This window comes from Ranitomeya variabilis, chromosome 1 (genome assembly GCF_051348905.1).
Source record: "Ranitomeya variabilis isolate aRanVar5 chromosome 1, aRanVar5.hap1, whole genome shotgun sequence".
Lineage (NCBI taxonomy): Eukaryota > Metazoa > Chordata > Amphibia > Anura > Dendrobatidae > Ranitomeya > Ranitomeya variabilis.
The window spans coordinates 280,442,870-280,461,265 of record NC_135232.1 but is presented as its reverse complement, the minus strand read 5'-3'; the positions used below and the strand labels follow the sequence as shown (position 1 = coordinate 280,461,265).

Below are 18,396 nucleotides of genomic sequence, written 5' to 3'. Positions count from 1 at the left end.
TTTATCAACCTTTTTTTTTGTGCGTTTAGAGCATGCTGATATAACATGAGCTGAATCACCACAATAAAAACACAATCCGTTTTTCCGCCTATAGTTTTGCCGTTCACTTCTGGACTGAATTCTATCACATTGCATAGTCTCAGGTGCCTGTTCAGAAGACACCGCCAACTGGTGCACAGGTTTGCGCTCCCGCAAACGCCGATCAATCTGAATGGCCATAGTCATAGACTCATTCAGACCTGTAGGCGCAGGGAACCCCACCATAATATCCTTAATGGCCTCAGAAAGACCATCTCTGAAGTTTGCAGCCAGGGCGCACTCATTCCACTGAGTAAGTACCGACCATTTCCGAAATTTTTGACAATATACTTCCGCTTCATCATGCCCCTGAGAGAGGGCTAATAAAGCCTTTTCAGCCTGAATCTCCAGGTTAGGTTCCTCATAGAGCAATCCCAGTGCCAGAAAAAACGCATCCACACTGAGCAATGCAGGATCCCCTGGTGCCAATGCAAATGCCCAATTCTGAGGGTCGCCCCGCAGGAAAGATATTACAATCTTGACCTGCTGAGCAGGGTCTCCAGAGGAGCGAGATTTCAAAGAAAGAAACAATTTGCAATTGTTCCTGAAATTCAGGAAGGTAGATCTATCTCCAGAAAAAAACTCTGGAATAGGAATTCTAGGTTCAGACATAGGAGTGTGAACAACAAAATCCTGTATGTTTTGAACTTTTGCAGCGAGATTATTCAGGCTGGAAGCCAAACTCTGGACATCCATATTAAACAGCTAAGGTCAGAGCCATTCAAGGGTTAAGAGGAGGTAAGAAGCAGCTAGACAGCAATTAAAGGCTAGGCAGCAAAACTCTGAGGGAAAAAAAAAAAATTTCCCTTCAACACTTCTTTTTCTCCTGCTTCAGCCCAAACAATTAACACTTTGTGGGCCGGCTATACTGTTATGGATCGCACTGGACAAGCAAAAAATAACTCAAATAACGGACGAGCTCTAGGGTGATGGAACCTGGGCTGACCGCTGCCCTACTCCTGACAAACACAACTAGAAATAGCCAGGGAGCGTGCCTACGTTGATTCTAGACGCCTCGCGCCAGCCTAAGAGCTAACTAGCACTGCAGAGAAAATAAAGACCTAACTTGCCTCCAGAGAAATAAACCCCAAAGGTATAGTTGCCCCCACATGTATTGACGGTGAAAATGAGAGGAAGGCACGCACATAGATATGAAAATAGAGTTAACAAAACGAGGCCCGCTATAACTAGAAAGCAGAAGGATACAAAAGGGGTCTGAGCGGTCAGCAAAAAACCCTAATCAAAAACCATCCTGAGATTACAAGCACCCATGTGCCAACTCATGGCACATGGGGAGCACCTCAGCCCACTAGAGCTTCCAACTAGCATAGAGTAATATTTAGCAAGCTGGACAAAAAACAAAACAACTGAAAAGCATAACTTAGCTTATCCTGAGAGATCTGGAAGCAGGTAGTCAGAACCAAACTGAGCACATCTGAATACATTGATAGCCGGCAAGGGAATGACAGGAAAGCCAGGTTAAATAGGAAACACCCAGCCTCAGATGGACAGGTGGAAACCAGAGACCGCAACCCACCAAAGTCACCCAGTACCAGTTGTAACCACCAGAGGGAGCCCAAAAACAGAATCCACAACACGAGTGTCCCCCAACACATGCAGTAAGTGCTATCTCACACTTGCCTTACCTTCAATACCCATCTGCAGGGATGTTAAGTTAACCCTTTTGTGCTAGTTCCCTCTTGTTTGTTTAGATGTCTTTTTTAACCCCATGCAGGAAATTTTAATGTGTGTTCTTTGTACCAATAAAATTAACCCTTTTATGCGTAAAACTCTCCACTTTTCTCTTTTTTTGATACTTGTTTGGAAATTGCATCCCAGAATGCTGTGATTAAACAAAGGTTATAAAGCATAGATCATTTTATTTATTTGTTTTTATAACTATATACCATGACCTGGTTTTTGTTATATTGGTTCTGTAGTTCTAAAAAAGACATAGATAACTGTCAATTATATTTTCTGACACCTTCACAGTCCATTTCCAACAAAAGTTGCACTCTGAATTGCTTCTGCACCATATGTAACTATCCTTATGTTAAATGCTCTCAAGGAGCAAGGCTGCATTCAATTCTCACCAATTGAACAGTGTTTCTTTGTGGCAGTGGCTAGTCACAGCTCTGTGTAAGTGATTGCTTAGTTTCACGCCTGGAGTGAATATTGAATTCAGATCTTGAAAGGTAATGTTATTTCCTGCTTTGGTTTCTTAAAGAGGCAGATTTTGATTGTTAGGTATTTCAACAAACAAACATGTTTTGGATGTCTAGAATTTTGCTATAAGTCTACTGTCAGTGGTAAAATATATATAAAATAACTGTAGAATGTATAAGCCTACTAACACATCATGTTGAGCCTAACAGTTGGTCCCTTTCGTACCAAATGCAATTTACTGAACACAAGGTTCTTAGCTGACTTCCAGAATGTATGCTGTAAGCCCACTGCCACATCTTGGTGAAGCTCTCATTATGTTAATAACTTGCCTGACATCTCCAGAGATCTTGATATTCTTTTGTCCTCTGTGTGCAACACAATCAAGAAGTTTGCAACCCATGGTACTGTAGATAATTTCCCTGGACGTGGACGGCAGAGAAAAATTGATGAAAGGCTGCCAGGCACGATATTTTGGATGGTGGTAGGCAGCCCTAATCAAGTTCCAAAGAAATTCAAGCTGTCCTGCAGGCTTAGGACGAATCAGTGTCAGCACAAACTATCAATCAACATTTGCTTGATATAAAATTCTAGGGCAGGAGACCCAGGAGGACACCACTAGACTGCAGTTTGCCAAAATGTACGTGAGTAAGCCAAAATGCTTCTGGGAAAGCATCTTGTGGACAGATTAGACCAAGATTCCGAATACTGAATGAGGCCTACAAAGAAAAGAACATAGTACCTACTGTCAAATATGGTGGAGGTTCAAAGATGTTTTAGGGTTGATTTGCTGCCTCTGGGTGGAGGTTCAAAGTTGTTTTGATGCCTCTGGCACTGGGTGCCTTGACTGTGTAGAAGGCATCATGAAATCTGAAGATTACCAAAGAATTTGGGTCGCAATGTAGTGCCCAGTGTCAGAAATCTGGCTTTGTTTCCTAGGTCATGGGTCTTCCAGTAGGACAATGACTCCAAACATACATCAAGAAACACCCAGAAATGGATGGAAACTGAGCACTAGAGAGTTCTGAAGTGGCTTAGCAATTATTTTGGATCTAAATCCCATTGAACAGCTGAGCAGAGATATTAAAATTGCTTTTTGGAGATAGCACCCTTCAAATATGAAAGACCTGATGCAGTTTGCAAAAGAGGAATGGTCCAAATTGAGAAGTGCAAGGAACTTTTTTTCAGTTATAGGAAGTGATTGATTGAAGTAATTTGTTCCAAAGGGTGTGGAGCCAAAAAATTAAATTGAGGGTGACAACAATTTTGTCCTGCCCATGTTTGGGGTTTTGTGTGAAATTAAGTCCAATTTACCGTTCTTTCTTTTTTTGTGTGTTGTGCCAATACAAATAAAGGAAATAAATGTGTATAACAAAACATGGGTATTTGCAATAATGTTCCTGGAGAAACACTTCATTTTCTGGAACAATTTCAAGGGTGCCAACACTTTTGCACTTTCTATGATTTGAAATGGTGAAGAAAAATAATTCCCTGATGTTGCACTTGTACCTTCAGTAGTATAAGGAATAGATTCATTGGGGAATTGCTTATAACTTTAAATTCTTAAATGATTAAAGTAGTTTATCCTCCTCTTAAGCATGGATGCTTTGGGCTTCAAGCATGCTGTCATTTCACTACATTCTGAGTTCTGTAATTTTTATTTTTCCTGCTAATGTAGTTTTATGACGGATTTACTTTCACATGTCTAACTGTGTTTTAAAGGCACCATTTGTGCTTACATATGTACTTAATATTTTTTTATTCCTTTGAATAGAATTATAATCATTCATCCATTCATTCATTCATTCATTCTCTAGCTATTTTTTATGTCCTATTTGCCGAGGTGTTCCTGCAAATGTACTGGTTTGTCCAGGTGATCATGAGGTCACAAGAGCTGAGATTGACTGCCAAGATACTTCAGCAACAGCTGAGGATGGTTCCAGCACCATTCCAAGTTGTTTAACACTGTAGATGCCATTGTCAATAGTTACTGCGGCCTCTAAAGGGGTGTGGGGAGAGGGCTATCTCTCTTACCCCATCAGTCACTCCGTCTCCCCCTGAGGGGTACCAATGGTTGTCATGAAAATACTTGTGAAAAAATAAGCCCTCATACTTCAGTTAATAGAAATTTTTTAAAAAGTCATAATTTCCAAAATAGAGTGCTGCAAACATTTAAATAAAAACAAAAACATTTTTAGTGTGTAAAAGAAGTAAAACATCAAAAGGGCTATATAAATTTAGTATCACTCTAATCATACCGCCATGAAGAATAAAGCCATCTTATCACTTATACAAGGCAAATATCATTTTAAAAAAACTATTTCAAAACTGCTGTTGATTTGTTCATTGTGCCTCCTAAAAAAATCAGAATAAGGTCAGGTTCAAACAGACATTTTTCACACCCCGCATATGGACCATAATGCTTGCACTTACCACATGTCTCCCAACCAGGACTCAAAGCCTCATATCTGTCAGTATGGCTGTACATTTGGTTCTAGAAATCCATGTACAGTCGAGGCAATGCAGTTCACATACAGACCATGAAATATACCCTTTTGAAATTTCCCACGGCGCTCAAGCTGACGTCAGAAAGGTGAAGTGAGTTCATTGGCTGTGAACTCGCAGGACCTGTCTGACAGCACCGCGAGCAGGAGTTCACAGGGAGACACTGTGCTCAGTCTCTGCTGAATGATAGGCTGTATGATTGCATCATTCAGCCATGCAGCCTGCCATCTAGATGTGGCAGAGCTAGACTCATCGTGGGAGAAATGGATTAGCAGCATCTCTGCGGAAAGGTGAGGAATATTGTTGTTTGTTTCTTTTAACTCTTTTTCAGATGATGAGGGCATCGTGGAATAGGCAAAATCATAAGTATGGTTTAATAAAGATTATTAAAGGAGTCAGTGTCATTCTTTCAATTAAAGGACTTTATTCTGGGTGTCTGTGTTTTCATACAATGTGACTATGGGGTTAGTAATGTGGATGTCTTATTGACGTTTCTCCATTACTAACCTTTGGGCTTGATGTCACCTGTCACTACAAAGGTGACATCAACCCCCCAACTATCACTCCACTCCACTTACCGCCGCTACAAGGCAAGTAGGAAGAGGGAGGCTAAGTGCTATAATTGACGTATCTTAGAGATGCTCCTTTTCTGGGGTGGGGGAGAGCTGATGTTTTTAGCCTGATGGGGCAGAATCCATGGCCCCTTCATAGGCTATTAATAGCAGCCTGCAGCTATCTGCATAGGTTTTGCTGGTTATTAACTATAGGGGACCCTACATATTTTTTTAGGGTCCCCCATTTTAATAACCAGTAAAGGCTAAGTATATATCTATGAGCTGATATTAATAGCCATGGGTATTACCCCATTCACAGGCTATAAACATCAGCCCACTGTCATTGGCTTTCCTTCTGCTGGTTACGAAAATTGTCCTGGAGCCCATGCCATTTTTTTTCCAAAAAATAATCTTTTATTAATTAACTACATGTACAGTGATATTCATACACACTAATCTAATTGTATTTGTCACTGACATCTATATATCTATCCTATATATATTTACGGTATATAATCCTTCTCTCCATCATATATATATGTACAGTGCCTTGCGAAAGTATTCGGCCCCCTGGAACTTTTCAACCTTCAAACATAAAGATACCCAATGTAAATTTTTGGCGAAGAATCAACAACAAGTGGAACACAATTGTGAAGTTCAACAAAATGTATTGGTTATTTTAAATTTTTGTGGAAATTCAAAAACTGAAAAGTGGGGCGTGCAATATTATTCGGCCCCTTTACTTTCAGTGCAGCAAACTCACTTCAGAAGTTCATTGTGGATCTCTGAATGATCCAATGTTCTCCTAAATGACTAATGATGATAAATATAATCCACCTGTGTGTAATCAAGTCTCCGTATAAATGCACCTGCTCTGTGATAGTCTCAGGGTTCTGTTTGAAGCACAGAGAGCATCATGAAGACTGAGCATGCCCAAGGGACGACCTCTCATTGGAGGTTGGGGGTCAAATGCTCAGGTCCAGTAGCAGCTCCTATTGGATCACTAGGAAGGTCCCGGAGAGCTTCCACTATAAAAGGTTCGCATGGCCACACGGCCATGCGCTAGTATAAACTTGATAACGTGTGTGTAGATGAATGACTGTCGATGGATGAAAGCTCCTTAATCATTCCCATTCCTTGTGTTGTTGACTGCTCGCGAATGGTGGAAGCTATCTAGCGCCCGACAGTGCTACCTGCACGTGCAGCACACGTTACAGTGCCTTTTTGCAATGCCCGTCTGTACGGCACCGTGCTCATTCAGTGCGCTTTCCTGACAGCCTGTCAGTGTAGGGGCTCTGCATCTGACTTGGGGCGTCCTCAGGCACGGGCTCAAAAGCCACCGAGGGTCAGAGCGATTCCAATCACCAGTGTAGTGGGGGTGATTCATAGGGATCCCACTAGTGTCTTGCAGCTGCACCCTGTGACTGCTAACAGGGCGCAGCGTATTTTGGCGACTCTGTGAAGCAACAGAGTTCACTTCCATTCACACTGGGTGAAGTCTAACCCACGTTTGAGCAAGTGTCCATCCGCCATTACTCAGCAGCAGGTACCATCTCTGCACGGTGGACCCCGGGCTGCGAACGCACCTCATATCTACCTCTTCATTATTTGGTGCGTTCCGCTAGCCCTAACAGATAGAATATCAAAACTAAATTCAGAAAATCACATTGAATAATTTATTTACATTTTGCAGCGAGAAATAAGTATTTGATCCCCTACCAACCATTAAGAGTTCTGGCTCCTACAGACCAGTTAGACGCTCCTAATCAACTTGTTACCTGCATTAAAGACATCTGTCTTACTTAGTCACCTTTATAAACAACTTCTGTCCACAGACTCAATTAATCAGTCAGACTCTAACCTGTACAACATGGGCAAGACCAAAGAGCTTTATAAGTATGTCAGAGACAAGATCATAGACCTGCACAAAGCTGGAATGGGCTACAAAGCCATAAGTGAGACGCTGGGTGAGAAAGAGACAACTGTTGGTGCAATAGTAAGAAAATGAAAGAAATACAAAATGACTATCAATCGACATCAATCTGGGGCACCATACAAAATCTCACCTTATATCTCTCCTTGATCATGAGGAAGGTCAGAGACCAGCGTAAAACTACATGGGGGGAATTTGTTAATGATCTCAAGGCAGCTGGGACTACTGTTACTAAGAAAAACATTGGTAACACATTTTGCCATAAAGGTTTAAAATGTAGTAGTGTAGTGCCCGCAAGGTGCCCCTGCTTAAGAAGGCACATGTACAGGCCTGTCTGAAGTTTGCCAATGAAGACCTGGATGATTCTGTGAGTGATTGGGAGAAGGTGCTGTGGTCAGATGAGACAAAAATTGAGGTCTTTAGCATTAACTCAACTTGCTGTGTTTGGAGGAAGAGAAGTGCTGCCTCTGACCCAAAGAACACCGTCCCCACTGTCAAGCATGGATGTGGAAACATTATGTTTTGGGGTTGTTTCTCTGCTAAGGGCACAGGACTACTTCACCACATCAATGGGAGATTGGGAGATGGGATTGATCCATGTACCATAAAATCCTGAGTGACAACCTCCCATTAAAAATGGGTCGTGGCTGGGTCTTCCAGCAACACAGTGACCCAAAACATACAGTCAAGGCAACAAAGGGGTGGCTAAAAAATAAACACATTAGGTCATGAAGTGGCCTAGCCAGTCTCCAGACCTTAATCCCATAGAAAACTTATGGAGGTAGTTGAAGTTCCGAGTTGTCAAGCTACAGCCTCAAAATCTTAATGATTTAGAGATGATCTACAAAGAGGAGTGGACCAAAATTCTTCCTGACATGTGCACAAACCTCATCATCAACGACAAAAAACGTCTGACTGCAGTGCTTGCCAACAAGGGTTTTGCCACCAAGTGTTAAGTCTTGTTTGACAGAGGGATCAAATACTTATTTCTCACTGCAAAATGCAAACAAATTTATATAATTTATCCATTGTGACTTTCTGGAATTTATTTTTGATATTCTGTGTCTCAATTTTAAAATTAAACTACCCTTAAAATTATAGTCTGTTCATGTCTTTGTCAGTGAGGAAACTTACAAAATCAGCAAGGGATCAAATGCTTATTTCTCCCACTGTATGGGTGTGTCTCTGACATCTGTATATCTGTGTATTCTATGTGTATATATCTATTCTATCTATTCTATCCTAACCTGTCACGCTGTGATATTACTGTACGCGGCACCTGAATTGCCAGATTTTAATATATATATATATTGTGGTGCGGTAACCCATGTTACAGCCAGGGGGTGCTGTGTGTGTGCATCAGGATGCACTTGGAGGCATAATTATGGTGATGAGACAAAGTCTGGCAGGATTGTAAATGGCCGGTATGTGTCGCAGAGGAACTCTGCGCTGTAAGCCCAAAATGATATAGTTATGATGGGACTTATACTTCTACAAGAGTTGGTTGTGTTTACTTATAAGGGCGGGCTTATAGGGTTAGCTGGTGAGCTGGGCGGGACTGGCTAACCACACATACTCCCATCTAGGGGAGTGGTTACAACCATATAATGTGACTGAGGTCTGGTCACATGGTCAGACTGTATGGATCTGTTTGGTCCATGTGCAAGGTCCTGGACGTTCGGTGTTGGAAGCTCCTGTGAGTGGAGTCTTCCTGGAAGCACCTGAGAGACCGTGAACCTGGTGGTCAGTGTTGGAAGCTCCTGTGAGTGGAGGTTTCCTGGAAGCACCTGAGAGACAGTAAACCTGAATGCTCAGGGTGTTGGATTGTCCTGGGGTGGACTGGAGTCCTGCAAGCACCTGGTGAGAGTGTGAGTCCTGGAATGGTCAGGGTGTTGGATTGTCCTGGGATGGACTGTAGTCCTGCAAGCACCTGGAGAGACCATGGACTGATGGCCTGTGTGTTGGAAATGCCTGTGACTGGACTTCCTGATGAGCGCATGGAGAGGCTGCATCTACAGAGCCTGTGACGGCTTCTGTGTTGGGGAAGCTACAGTTCCTACTGTGGGTCTGGACTATCCGAGGTGCCCTGGTCACAAGAACGGTGATCCCAGTGAGGCAGCTTTCCCCTGTGAACCAGCACTGGAAGGAGTCAGTGTGTGGAGCCGGAGCTCCTGTAAGGTAACTCCAGGTAACAAAGGGTTATGGGCAGACACGGATCTGCCATTGGAACAGACAGTTGATGGTAAATGTGTTCCATTGATCTGTGTAATGAACTGTTTGTGTTATGGTTTATGATGTCTAATAAACCGAATAAGACTGTTTACGTGGAGAAACCGTGCCTGAGTGCTTAAATCCTATGCCAAGCGAGTGTTCCCCAACCCACTCAGGTAGCGTTTCACCACAATATATATGTATATATATATGTATATATATATATATATATATATATATATATATATATAAATATACATACATATATACACACTGCTCAAAAAATTAAAGGGAACACTCAAGTAACACATCCTAGATCTAAATGAATGAAATATTCTCATTGAATACTTTGTTCTATACAAAATCACACAAAAAACATCAATGGAAATCAAATTTATTAACCAATGGAGGTCTGGATTTGGAATCCCACTCAAAATCAAAGTGGAAAATCCAATTACAGGCTGATCCATCTTCAATGGAAATGCCTCAAGACAAGAAAATTATGCTCAGTAGTGTGTTTGTGGCCGTTATATGCCTATATGACCTCTCTACAATGTGCAGGCATGCTCCTGATGAGGTGGCGGATGGCCTCCTGAGGGATCTTCTCCCAGACCTGGACTAAAGCATCCACCAACTCCTGGACAGTCTGTGGTGCAACGTGACATTGGTGGATGGTGTGAGACATGATGTCCCAGATGTGTTCAATCGGATTCAGGTCTGGGGAATGGGTAGGCCAGTCCATAGCTTCAATGCCTTCATCTTGCAGGAACTGCTGACACACTCCAGCCACATGAGGTCTGGCATTACCCTGCATTAGGAGGAACCCAGGGCCAACCGCACAAGCATATGGTCACACAAGGGGTCTGAGGATCTCATCTCGGTACCTAATGGCAGTCAGGCTACCTCTTGCGAGCACATGGAGGGCTGTGCGGCCCTCCAAAGAAATGCCACCCCACACCATTACTGACTCACTGTCAACCTGGCCATGGTGAAGGATATTGCAGGCAGCAGATCGCTTTCCACAGCGTCTCCAGTCTCTGTCATGTCTGTCAGATGTGCTCAGTGTGAACCTGCTTTCATCTGTGAAGAGCACAGGGCGCCAGTGGCAAATTTGCCAATCCTGGTGTTCTGTGGCAAATGCCAAGCATCCTGCATGGTGTTGGGCTGTGAACAAAACCCCCATCTATGGGCGTGCACTGACACATGCACATTTGTGGCCTGTTGGAGGTCATTTTTCAGGGCTCTGGCAGTGCTCCTCCTGTTCCACCTTGCACAAAGGCTGAGGTAACAGTTCTGCTGCTGGGTTGTTGCCCTCCTACGGCCCTTCCACATCTCCTGGTGTACTGGCCTGTCTCCTGGTAGCTCCTCCAGCCTCTGGGCACTATGCTGACAGACACAGAAAACCTTGCCACAGCTCGCATTGATATGCCATCCTGGATGAGCTGCACTACCTGAGCCACTTGTGTGGGTTGTAGAGTCTGTCCCATGCTACCATAAGTGTGAAAGCACACCAACATTCAAGAGTGACCAAAACATTAGCCAGAAAGCATTGGTACTGAGATGTGGTCTGTGGTCCCCACCTGCAGAACACTCCTTTATTGAGTGTGTCTTGATAATTGCCAATAATTTCCATCTGTTGTCTATTCCATTTGCACAACAGAATGTGAAATTTATTGTCAAACAGTGTTGCTTCCTAAGTGGACAGTGTGATTTCACAGAAGATTGATTCACTTGGAGTTATATACTGTTGTTTAGTGTTCCCTTTATCTTTTTGAGCAGTGTATATATAGGTATATATGTGTGTTTTGACAAATATTTCCTTTGAAAACAATGTGTAAGTGACATAGAGAATTGCTCTATGTAAAAGCTCATGTTAAAATCGCATTGCAATCGGATAGCAAGTCACCAGGTTAAGCCGATATGGGATGTGGCCACCACCTTTCAGGGCTGATATACAGCATTCTATAATTCTTTATATCTGCCGCCAACCCAACCTGTAAGAGAAGAAAATAACTTTTATTATCACCTGCGGGGCTGTCCAGTCCCAGAGGTGTTGCTCTTCTTGATCCGGCGCTTCCCATCTTATGATCACCGACCTCTTTCTTGGATCGTATGGATGATGCATCCCATCCACAAAGTGAGCTCGGTACCCCCCAAGGAACTTATCTAGATGTTTTGTGAGAACTTTGAACCCCCAAGTGTTTCACTAAAGTTTATAACGCAGAGCCGTGAAAATTAAAAATCATTTTTTTCCCACAAAAATGATTTTTTAGCCCCCAAATTTTTATTTTCCCAAGAGTAACAAGAGAAATTGGACCCCAAAAGTTGTTGTCCAATTTGTCCTGAGTAGGCTGATACCCCATATGTGGGGGTAAACCACTGTTTGGGCGCACAGCAGAGCTCAGAATGGAAGGAGCACAATTTTACATTTTCAACGCAGAATTGGCTGGAATTGAGATCGGACACCATGTCGCATTTGGAGAGCCCCTGATGTGCCTAAACAGTGGAAACCCCCCAATTCGAACTACAATCCTAACCCCAACACACCCCTAACCCTAACCCTAACCACAACCCTAACCCCAATACACCCCTAACCCTAATCCCAACCATAACCCTAACCACACCCCTAACCTTGACACACTCCTAACCCTAATCCCAACCCTAATCCCAGCCATAAATGTAATCCAAACCCTAATCCCAACTCTAGCCCCAACCCTAACTTTAGCCCCAACCCTAGCCCTAAATTTAGCCCCAACCCTAGCCCTAACTTTTGCCCCAACCCTAGCCCTAATGGGAAAATGGAAATAAATACTTTTTTTATTTTATTATTTTTCCCTAACTAAGGGGGTGATAAAGGGGGGTTTGATTTACTATTTATAGTGGGTTTTTATATTTAATTTTTATGTTTGGCAGCTGTCATACGCTAAAATACGATTTTTATTGAAAAAATAGTTTTTGCATCACCACATTTTGAGAGCTATAATTTTTCCATATTTTGGCCCACAGAGTCATGTGAGGTCTTGTTTTTTGCTGGACAAGTTGACGTTTTTATTGGTACCATTTTGGGGCACATGACATTTTTTGATCGCTTTTTGTTATGATTTTTGGGAGGCAGAATGAACAAAAACCATCAATTCATGAATTTCTTTTGGGTGGGGCGTTTATACCATTCCACATGCGGTAAAATTGATAAGGTAGTTTTACTCTTCGGGTCAGTACGATGACAGCGATACCTCATTTATATCTTTTTTTATGTTTTGGCGCTTTTGTACAATAAAAATTATTTTATATAAAAAATACCGTATTTTCTGGCGTATAAGATGACTTTTTAACCCCTGAAAATCTTCTTAAAAGTCGGGGGTCGTCTTGTACGCCGGGTGTATATGGTGGGTGAGCGGGGGAGTGGTCCTGATGATGACGAGGGGGCGTCTCACAGGAAAGTGCGTGGAGTATCCCCCATTACCTCATCGTAGCGCTGCAGCGTGGGGTCTCTGTGCTGGGAGCGGCGGCTGCTGCTCCTCTTTGTGCCGCGTGGGTGCTGTGCTGTGGGGCGGCGGCTCCTCTTCTGCAGTGTGGGGCCTCTGTGCTGTGGGGCGGCGGCAGCGTATCTTCATGCAGTCAGTCGGGGCTCCTCCAGCATCTCCTTAAAGCCCGGAGGCCCCGCTGGCAGCTCCATTGCTATGATGCGGTGGCCTCTGGGAAAATGGCCGCTGCTCAGATTCAGATCTCGTCTCCCGAGATCTCGGGACGAGATCTGAATCTGAGCATGCGCCGCCCCCAGCGGCCATTTTCCCGGAGGCCACCGCATCGCAGCAATGGAGCTGCCTCCGGGAAAATGGCCGCTGCTCAGATTCAGATCTCGTCTCCCGAGATCTCGGGACGAGATCTGAATCTGAGCATGTGCCGCCCCTAGCGGCCATTTAAGAAGATGCCGGAGGAGCCCCGACTGACTGCATGAAAATACGCCGCTGCCGCCCCACAGCACAGAGGCCCCACACTGCAGAAGAGGAGCCGCCGCCCCACAGCACCCATGCGGCACAAAGAGGAGCCGCCGCTCCCAGCAGAGACCCCACGCTTCAGCGCTACGATGAGGTAATGGGGGATAGTCCACTCACACTTTACTGTGAGACGCCCCCTCGTCGTCATCGGGACCACTCCCACCCAAAAGGCACATTAGTCACCGGCCCTATAAGACGACATACGGCGTATAAGAAGACCCACGACTTTTAAGAAGATTTTATATTTTAACTGTATAATATTTAACTATTTTACGGTAATTGCTTTTGCATTGCTTTTTTCTGAAAGCTATAACTTTTTTATTTTTTCCTCTGATGGCACTGAATGGATGACGTTTTCAGTACCATGTTTAGATCTGTTTTTTGATTGCGTGTTATTCCACTTTTTGTTCGGCGGTTTGATGATAAAGCATTGTTTTTTTCTTCGTTTTTTATTTATTTTTTATGGTGTTCACTGAAGGGGTTAACTAGTGGGACAGTTTAGGTCAGGTTATTACAGTCGCGGGGATACCAAATATGTGTACTTTTATTGTTTTTTTTATTTACATAAAGAAATGTATTTATTGGAACAATATATATATATATTTTTCTTTATTTAGGAATTTTTTTAAAAATTTTTTACACAGTATAATATCTTTTACTTTTACTTTGTCCCAGGGTGGGACATCACTATATAGTGTCAGATCGCTGAGAGCAGGCACCGAGGAGCCACCTCCCTGCAGGACTCGGAAGGACGCAGCGGCCATCTTGGATACGGGGCCTGCAGGGAAAAGACAGGGGGAGACCCTTGGAACAACACGATCACATCGCGTTGTTCTGAGGGTCTCAGGGAAGCAAGCAGGGAGTCCCCTCCCTGTGTGATGCTTCCCTATGCCACCGGAATGCTGCGATCTTGTTTGATCGCAGTGTTGCGGGGGTTAAAGTGCCAGGAGCGGGGCCGGATGTCAGCTGTGATAATCAGCTGACACCTGGCCGCGATCGGCAACGCTCCCGCTGTAAGCACGGCTGATCGCATATGACGTACTATCCCATCGATGGTCATATGGGCCCAGGTCACCTCAACGTGATAGTACATCCGATGTCAGAAAGGGGTTAAAGCTTTTGAACATGCTAACAAATAAAGAAGCTTCAAAAATGATGCTGATGTAAAATAGACATGGGTAAATGTTGTTATTTATTACCTATTTTGTGTGGAAATACTATTTAACCCTTTCACAACATGCTCTGATGATCGCTGTTATGTAGCTGAGCCGATCCAGTTCTGCTAGCTTCTAGCCTCACATGGAGGCTATTAAGCATGGCAAAAGTTTTAAAAAAATGTTTTAAAAAATATGAAAAAACAAATATATATAAAAGTTTAAATCACCCCCCTTTCGCCCCATCCAAAATAAAGCAATAAAAAAAATCAAACATACACGTTTGGTATCGCCGTGTTCAGAATCGCCCGATCTATCAATAAAAAAAGGCATTAATCTGATCGCTAAACAGCATAGCGAGAAAAAAATTTGAAACGCCAGAATTATGTTTTTTTGGTCTCCGCAACATTGAATTAAAATGCAATAACGGGTGATCAAAAGAACGTATCTGCACAAATGTAGTATCATTAAAAACATCAGCTTGGCACGCAAAACATAAGCCCTCACCCGACCCCAGATTACGAAAAATGGAGACGCTAAGGGTATTGCAAAATGGCGCAATTTTTTTTTTTATATTTGATAAAAAATAACCTAGGCATGTTAGGTGTCTATGAACTCATAATGGCTTAGAGAATCACAATGGCAGGTCAGTTCTTGCATTTAGTTGAACCTAGCAAAAAAGCCAAACAAAAAACAAGTGTGGGATTGCACTTTTTTTGCAATTTCACCACACTTGGAATTTTTTTCCTGTTTTCTAGTACAAGACATGGTAAAACCAATGGAGTTGTTCAAAAGTACAACTCGTCCCGCAAAAAATAAGCCCTCCCATGGCCATATTGACAGAAAAATAAAAAAAGTTATGGCTCTGGGAAGGAGGGGAGCGAAAAACGAAAACGCAAAAACGAAAAAGGGCTGCGGCGTGAAGGGGTTAAGGACATGACCCAAGACAGAAGCCAAATAAATTAACATATACCCTGCTGTAAGAAAATAAGAAAAAGCTATAGTTCATATAAATACACCACACAATCGGGATTGTCCTTACCTTTAGTGTTAAATAGTGTTGAGTGATACCTTCCGATATCGGAAAGTATCGGTATCGGATTGGATCGGCCGATATTCAAAAAATATCGGCTATCGCCGATACCGATACCCGATACCAATGCAAGTCAATGGGACCAAAATATCGGAAATTAAAATAAACCCTTTCTTTCCTTGTAGGTTCATTCTACATGAAGGAAAACAACTAAGAATGATGTAGGATGTATTGGGGGAGGTGGCAGAGACATTAAAGGCATAGAGGTTTAGCCCAATCAAATAGAATAGCAGGAATTTTAATTTTTTTTAAGACGATCGGAGTTACAAAGATATTGACTATGTTAAGATTTTTTTTATTTTATCAGATATTGATGTTTCACTTCTTCCATGCCCTTCACCTTCTTTTTTACTTCTCCGACACTTTCTTCTTCATCATCCTCAGCAGCAGCATCTTTGACATCAACTTCTTCTTCACCTTATTCATCTTGTTCTTCATCTTCTACCTATTATTTTTTTTGTTACATTCTTCATATTCTACTTCTTCATCATATTCTTATTTGTGACAGGCATTCCTGTAGTTGTTATCTATAACAGTTTGAAGATTACACCTTCCATTCTGCCTGTCATAAAAGAGTTACAACAGGATTTGTCCGCGTTCACTTAGGCCTGCAGCAGCAGGCTTTTTCCAGAGGCACCACGAGGAGGAACGTACTCACCCCCATACACTGCTTAGTCTTCTTCTGCTTATAATTTAGATAATATCTTTTGCTCTGATGTTTAGTCTTGTGCTTAATGTTCTTCTGCTCTTTGTTCTGCAGCCTCTTGTTCTTCTGCTTCTCGGTCTTCCGGGTCATCGTCTTTAGGGTCTTGAACTTGGAAATGTAGCAGAAGGTACAAGAAGGCTGAGAAAATGCTGATAACCAGCTGATGGAACTGGAACTCGGATGGCTACCCGAAGGTCCAAGAGTCAATGGAACTACCGAGGACCAGCTGACGCTACTGGAACCCGGTTACTAAGCAGGAGGTACCCGTGCCAGAAAGCACTACCAAGGACCACCTGACGTTGGTGGAACTCGGATACCCAGAAGGAGGCACCTAAGCCAAAGGCTCTGCCCGGAACCAGCTGACAGTACTGGAACCATGATGGGTAGCAGAAGGTACAAGAGCAAAAGACACTGCCGAGAACCAGCTGATGGTACTGGAACCCGGATGGGTAGCCGAAGGTATAAGAGCCAATGGAACTACCGAGGACCAGCTGACGTTACTGGAACCCGGTTACTAAGCAGGAGGTACCCGTGCCAGAAAGCACTACCAAGGACCACCTGACATTGGTGGAACTCGGATACCCAGAAGGAGGCACCTAAGCCAAAGGCTCTGCCCGGAACCAGCTGACGGTACTGGAACCAGGGGGACCTATTCAAGATTGTCTTCCTAGAGCCCCAACTAGTGGTGTTGGAGCCAAGGGTCAGCAGGGGGAGCAGAGTGTAGGCCGAAGCCTGCACTGGAGTCAGCTTATTGTCTCTTGTGTCTGCGTGGCGTTTGCAGGACACGTTGCCGGCTACACAGCAGGGGAACAGCTGACGTTACTGAACCCCACTGACACAGTGGCGAGTGTTTTTCTCTGTGCAGCCAGCACTTCCGAGCACCAACTGGTGGTGTTAGAGCCCAGGGAATCAAGGAGGAGCAGAGGAGCAGAGTGTAGGCCGAAGCCTGCACTGGAGGCAGCTTATTGTCTGTTGTGTCTGCGTGACGTTTGCAGGACACGTTGCTGGCTACACAGCAGGGGAACAGCTGATGTTACTGAACCCCGCTGACACAGTGGCGAGTGTTTTTTCTCTGTGCAGCCAGCACTTCCGAGCACCAACTGGCGGTGTTAGAGCCCAGGGAGTCAAGGAGGAGCGGAGTGTAGGCCGAGGCCTAATTGGAGCAAGTTGAAAGGGAACCTTTAACCCCCCCCCAGGTGTTTGTAGCTGAAAGAGCCATCTTGTACAGCGCTAATGCTGCAAAAGGAAAAGGTGGCTCTCTTAATTATGTTCCTTGCAAATGCAGAACTAGACACTTATGAAATGTGTCCCCTCACACAGACTGTCCCGGAGGTGGGACTTTCCTTCATAATGGGACGCAGCACAGCCATCATTCCTACCCCCTTGGCGACGTGCGCCGCCTCCTCAGCATTGTTTGATTCTGTCCCGGAGCCTGCGCTGTTATGTTATCCCTTGGCCATGCGCAGTTAGCGCTGCCCGTCTTCTGACATCATTTGTTGTCAGGCTGGCTGCGCCTGTGCGGCCACGCTGCCCGAGATCCCACCTCGCAGTGTTGTCTAATATAATCACACTGCGGGCCTGGGATCCATGGGCATGCGCAGTGCATATCTTTGCCTCTCACTCCCCTCCTTCCGGCTTCTTCAGACTGTGCGGTGTCACGGCCGTGGCATGCTATTAGGGATCAGCTGACGGCGCACAGTCTGAAGAAGGCAGAGGGAGATGAGTGAGAGCCTGAGGTGAAGATATGCACTGCGCATGCCCATGGATCCCAGTGTGATTAAAGCAGAAGAGACTGTGAGGCAGAATCTCAGGCAGCGCGTCTGCACAGGCGCAGGCAGCCTGACAACAAATGATATCAGAAGACGGGCAGCGGTAAGTGCACATGGCCAAGGGATAACAACAGCGCTGGCTACGGGACAGATTCAAACAACGCTGAGGAGGCAGCGCATGGCACCAAGGGGGTAGGAATGACGGCTGTGCTGCGTCCCATTACGAAGGAAA

At 44.1% G+C, this 18,396-nt stretch overlaps 1 long non-coding RNA gene across 1 annotated transcript in view; it reads left to right on the top strand.

Moving 5' to 3' along the window:
* Positions 1-2,204: 2,204 nt before the first annotated feature.
* LOC143793931 (uncharacterized) overlaps positions 2,205-18,396 on the top strand; it is a 45,933-nt gene continuing 29,741 nt past the window's right edge. The window contains exon 1 of the long non-coding RNA XR_013220339.1: positions 2,205-2,273. This is a non-coding gene — a long non-coding RNA (uncharacterized LOC143793931). The remainder of the gene's footprint in view (positions 2,274-18,396) is intronic.